Below are 6,182 nucleotides of genomic sequence, written 5' to 3'. Positions count from 1 at the left end.
CTTCCCCCAACATTACTGTGCCTGCAGCTAAACCCAGCCAACTTTCAATTGTCGAAAATATCACCAAGACTATTGACTCTCCAGATACCCTAATACAAAATTGAATAAAATAGTTTCAAAACAATTATCGTCAGTCATTATCACCAACTTTAACCATTGTATCAACTAGAACAATAGACAAGTCCCATTGCCCATTTGTAAAAGGACTACCTGGCAGAGGGGTTCTTCTGGCAGATACTTCGACACACTAGTCATGGGGTAGAATACAGGGTAAGGTAACTCTCTCTCTTGGTTCTGGACCACCACTGGGGAGCACTGGGCAAAGGCCAAGGCTGTCACAGGCCCATCCCGGGATCTGGAAACATCTTGACACCTCAGGTCCGCTGGACCACATTGTTCAGTTTCTTGCTCACTGGTGAAATTAATTGAAAGGAGTTTGTGTCAGCAGAGTCGGTAACAGTCTTTCCATGGATGTCCTTCTAGTGTGGGGCAACATTGGTGGTTAATGCCAAGCGGTAGTCTGGGCAGCGCACCAAATTATAGTCAACAACTAATGGTCCTCAGTAGAGATGAGTGAGTAGTGCTTTAGCCAAGTATCTCCCCGCTCGTCTCTAAAAATTCTGGGGCCGGCGCGGCTGACAGGTGAGTTGCGGCGGGGAGCGGGGGGAGAGAGGGAGAGAGAGATCTCCCCTCCATTTCTCCCCGCTCATCCCCGCCACTCCCCGGCCGCCGTCGGCCCCCGAATCTTTAGAGACAAGCGGGGAGATACTTGGCTAAAGCACTACTCGCTCGAGTAATGTGCCTTAGTGAGTATACTCGCTCATCTCTAGTCCTCAGCATTTGGCTCTTCTTCGGCAAGTCCTAGGTATTAACCCCAATTACTCAGCTGGGTGCAGGACGTTCGCTCGCTGCATTCAAGAGAAATACAGCAGGCCATGGGAATTTGGCTTTCCCTTCTTCCCAGTTTTAACTCTGCTAAGTCACTCACTTCCTTACATGCTCCGCAGACCTTTATTAGCTTGGCCGTAGCTAGGCAACAACAGAGAACCCACCCCTTTGCATTATCTTGCCAACCTACACGGTACCTGGAGGCACAAAAACTAAAGTAAATGTTGTATAATAAACTAAACACACGTCTATGGTCTATGGTCCCTTCCCCTCCCAACGTGCTCCATACATGTACAGTGCCGTCTGTGACAGCTGACAACCATTGGCAACAGCTGCCACCAGGGTTCATGCCGATCGTAGTTGGGAACTCTTTAAATACCGTTGTTAATTTTGACAGCGACTTTTTTAACGCCCCGATCGATGTTCAGGTGTCTACAGTGCGATCGGGGGGTGGGGTGTAATAAAGTTGTCATTGCAGCTTGGGGCCTGCCAGATCACAGTGTAATGCAACACTATGGTATTGCATTATACTGTATATGCAATCGGACAATCGCAAGTTCCCTAAGAGAGCTAAAAGACAAATGTGAAAATGAGTCAAATAAAGATTTATAAAGTATTAGAAAAAATTAAAAGTAGTAACAGTTTTTTTAACAAAAGTTTTTCCCAGTTGTCTGATAAAAATAAATGAACATATAAATAATAAACTTAAAAATGTGATATCTCTGCGTTCGCAAAAGTCCAGATTATTAAAATATATCATTATTAATCCAGCATGGCGAACACCAACATACAAAGTGCACACAATGCCAGGATGCATGTTTTAGGTCACCCTGTGTCCAAGAAAAAAATGGAATTTAAAAAAATCCAAAAGTTGTATTTACTGAAAAATGATATTAATAAGAAACAACAGGTCATCCTTCATACCCCCCCCCCCCCCCCACCGCGCCGATCGACAGGAATATTACACAGTGAAGGTGACCGCCCACTACAGGTTTTTTTCACAGCGAAATTCACAGCGTTCTCTTCCTCTGCAGGGGTCTATGGGACTTGGAATGTTAAAATCACGAGCACGCAAAATGGCGATTTTGCGGTAAATTGCGATTTTGCGCAATCACGATTTTAATATTACAAGTCCCATAGACCCTGCAGAGAAAGGAAACGCTGTGAATTTCGCTGTGAAAAAAACCTGTAGTGGGTAGTCACCCTCAGGGGGTCAAAAGATGGTGACATAAAGCAAATTGTGATTTTTTTTTTTTAAAGCCATTTTTTTGTCTTTCTACACTAAAAAAAAACTATAAAAATTTGGCATCGCCGTAATCGTACTAACCCAGAGAATAACAAGTCAATTTTACTGTTTCTTAAACACTGTAAAAGCAAAAGCTCGCCAAAAAAACTGTACAGTTGCATTTTTTTTACATTTCTCTCCACTTTTCAGTTTTTAAAAAAGGTTAAAATATAATCGGACTGTTCAATGTACAGCGCAAAATACACTCATTGTCAAAACCTAGTACCCTGTCGGGCCACCTCTAGCTTGGATACAAGATGTGATACGGGCCGGCATGGAGGCTCTGGTACCCTGTTGTACCCCCCTTAGCTTGGATACAAGATGTGATACGGGCAGGCATGGAGGCTCTAGTACCCTGTTGTACCGCCTCTAGCTTGGATACAAGTTGTGATATGGCGGCCATGGAGGCTCTAGTACCCTTTTGCACTGCCTCTTGCTTGGATTCATGATAGGCAGGAATGTAGGCTCTTGTACCCTGTTGGGCATTGATATGTATAGGCATTGCTGCATATAGGTTCTATATAGTATCCTGCAGCATATCGCTCCACATTTTCTGTAAATGAGTCTCTAGATCATGCAAACTTGTAGGTTGTCGAAGTTGGCATCCCAGGTGGTCCCATAAATTTTCTATTGGCGATAAATCTGGTGACTGGGCAGCCACAGAAGTGTGATAATGTTGTGGGGGCTTCCTGTGACCCCCTTGTGTGTGCGGCCAAGCATTATCCTGCTGTCTCTTGGAAGCCGCCATGAGAAGAACACACGTGGCTGCAGGATGTCCTGAACATATCGCTGAGCTGTCATTGTCCCTCGTACCACAACTAGGGAGGACCGATTGTCGTATGCGGTGGCCCCCCAGACCATCACACCAGCAGTGGGGTAGTGTGTAGAGATGAGCGAGCATGCTCGGATAAGTCAGTTACTCGAGCGAGCCTCGCTCTTCTCGAGTAATTGCATTCTTGTCCAGGCATGCTCGAGGGGGTGGCGGGGTAGCGGGAGGGAGAGAGAGATCGCTCTCATTCTCTCCCCTGCAACCCCCTCCCTCCCCCCCCGAGCACGCTCGGACAAGAATGCAGTTACTCGAGAAGAGCGAGGCTCGCTCCAGTAACTGACTTATCCGAGCATGCTCGCTCATCTCTAGTAGTGTGCCGCTCCACAGCAAAGGCAGGATTGAGGTGCTTATCCCTAAGTCCCCAGACATGAAGATGTCCGTCAATGTCCAAACTAAATTTGCTTGATTTGCTACTGAAAATAACGTAGCAGTACAATTTTGTTGTTCACGACACCCCTGCAAGCGGAGGTCATGGTGGGAAGGTGTCAAAGGCAGTACACGTAATGGGCACTGTGAGACCAAATGTCCTCCAGTTAAGTGCCTGGAAATGGTTTCAACAGACACAGGGCTGTAATGATGGCGCCACCTGTTTCTATATAGCAGACAATGAAACAGTTGGAGCTGCTTGTGCTCATCAGACAATCAGAGGATCCTATCTACTGCGAGTCTGTTGAGGGCATCCTGAGCTCAGTCACCTTATGTGCCCTCACACATCCACTGGTCCCAACACCCCCTAACAGTCTGGTCAGATGCTCCTCTCTACTGGTGGTCTGTAGGGGGTCCTGAGCCCGGTCACCTTGTGTGCCCCCATCCACTGGTCCCAACACCCCCTAACAGTCTGGCCAGATGCTCCTCTCTACTGGTGGTCTGTAGGGGGTCCTGAGCCTGGTCACCTTGTGTGCCCCCATCCACTGGTCCCAACACCTCCTAACAATCTGGTCAGATGCTCCTCTCTACTGGTGGTCTGTAGGGGGTCCTGAGCCTGGTCACCTTGTGTGCCCTAACAGTCTGGTCAGATGCTCCTCTCTACTGGTGGTGTGTCGGGAGGTCCTGACCCCGGTCACCTTGTGTGCCCTCACACATCCACTGCTCCCAACACCTCCTAACAGTCTGGTCAGACGCTCCTCTCTACAGGTGGTCTGTAGGGGGCGTCCTGAGCCCGGTCACCTTGTGTGCCCTCACACATCCACTGGTCCCAACACCCCCTAACAGTCTGGCCAGAACAGCCTGGGTGGGGGACAATTCATTGATACGACCATCCAGCTTCTCACACCCCAATAATGCGCCCCCCTCTGGTAACGGGGTGAAATCTCTTCTCTGCGTTGTACAGGCGTCTAGTGGTCAACAAGCTCTACACAAGTGGAAGAAGAGGTCACTACACACAAGGAGCCTCCAAGAGGCTTTTATAGGCCAAGGGGGGAACCACTTTAAGGGCCTCCGGTGACACGACCGTCCATCTAATCACCACAACTCCCATGATTTGTATATCAGTCACAGATGTAACAACTGATGCCGAATTTAGCAGCAAAGCAATAACTTCTTCTAGGAGCTGGATTGTTTTTGATGGGGTTGATTTTTTTTTTTTTTACAAAGCGTGTACTCGAAAAAGTCCAGAAATGACGAGGCCTGTTAGATCTCTCCAGATTTGCTTCTTCGCCATCTGACTTGACTTGGTAATGCGCCTTCACGTCTGTTGACATGTCTATTAGAAAGATCCCGTAAACAAAGGTTAATGGTTTGTTTGTTGGGCTGAGATTCCAAAAAATGTATTCCACTTAACATTGTTTGTGTTTATGACAATGTGGATTATTATTTTCAGCGGACTAAGGCCGTCGCCATGGAGACGGCGAACCTGCTACTATACGAGCGATAAACACAGCTGCTAAGAATCTTTTTGCCATGCAAGTGGAATTCCAATGGGAGAAAAATAAACTTCTAAAGCACTTGTTTCAAAGGCACACATGTTTAGTTTTATTTCCGTGTATATAGTTATTGGCTGAAATAATTTTCATGTGTAGGCCGTAAAAATGAACACATTTGTACAAATGAGGTAGGTGTTGCCATATACTGTAATCATCGTGGTTAGAGATAGCCATATGCTTCGAGAGTTGACAAATTAAAGTTTCAGCTACTTCTAATTTACTCATCTCATTCTCCAACCTGGGCCAAAGAACATCTTATTTTACTGCAAAAAACATGGCCGCTTGGGGTTTTTTTTAAAGAAAAACAGCGCCACATCTGTTCAAATATTATTTATTGTATTGCAGCTCAGCTCATTGGTTGATTCTTCCAAAATCCCAGCCGTTTCTAGCTCTATAGGGAGACATTCTATAGGTGCATCTAGACAAATTTGTCTATCATTTCTCCAGGAATGCGAGTAGGGGATGGAAATTATCTCCGCAGTGCCAGCTGTTAGAAGGTGACTTCCCTATTAGTTCAACGTCCAACCTCTGTACTGATGAGGGGCAAAGACCCCAAAACAGTTGTGTACAGATCATAGAATGGTAGAGTTGGAAGGGACCTCTAGGGTCACCGGTGTCAGATGGAGAAGAATCTGATATGGCTTATATCCTTAGTCATGATGCAAGTGTTATGTTCGTGAGGCCATAAGTATGGCGTTCCTCACGGACATCGCAAATACTTCAGACTAAGACGTAAATAATGGACCAGTATATACATGCATTGTTTCCCACAATGTATGTCCCTGCTCGTTATCTACTAGCCTGATGAGTCCCCCATGTAGCTACCATGGTATCAGGCATAGTAATTGCTATTTTCCCCAGTACTATATGAGAACCCACCTCATCTTAGAGGTGATAGGTTTTTAATCCCCTTATTGCTGCAGTGAAGCCCAATTAAAAGTTTTACCTGTGGTCTCATTGGGTGACTAGCAACATTCCTGCTTAAGGGAGTGGTCTCATCTATCAGGTCAGATGAATGTCCCATTAGGAACCCCATATTGGTGAGGCAAAAGCCTGGACACATCCGTTTAAATGGAATTCAGTAGGGCAGAGTTCAAAATTTCTTCCGAAAACATCTCCACCAAAAAAGGCAGCCTCCCTCCCCGTTGATATTTTCATGCATTGGAAGTTTAATTTTGTCATTATTACACCAGTTAAATAGGGGTGTCCAGTATTGTGTCTCTCCCTGTATATTAATAATAACTAAAAACCCTTATGT

At 45.9% G+C, this 6,182-nt stretch overlaps 1 long non-coding RNA gene across 1 annotated transcript in view; it reads right to left on the bottom strand.

Moving 5' to 3' along the window:
• Positions 1 to 216: 216 nt before the first annotated feature.
• Positions 217 to 6,182, bottom strand: part of LOC136619693 (uncharacterized) — a 49,112-nt gene continuing 43,146 nt past the window's right edge. The window contains exon 3 of the long non-coding RNA XR_010790996.1: positions 217 to 412. This is a non-coding gene — a long non-coding RNA (uncharacterized lncRNA). The remainder of the gene's footprint in view (positions 413 to 6,182) is intronic.

This window comes from Eleutherodactylus coqui, chromosome 3 (genome assembly GCF_035609145.1).
Source record: "Eleutherodactylus coqui strain aEleCoq1 chromosome 3, aEleCoq1.hap1, whole genome shotgun sequence".
In the NCBI taxonomy this organism is placed as follows: Eukaryota; Metazoa; Chordata; class Amphibia; order Anura; family Eleutherodactylidae; genus Eleutherodactylus; species Eleutherodactylus coqui.
This window is presented reverse-complemented; position numbering and strand designations above follow the sequence as displayed.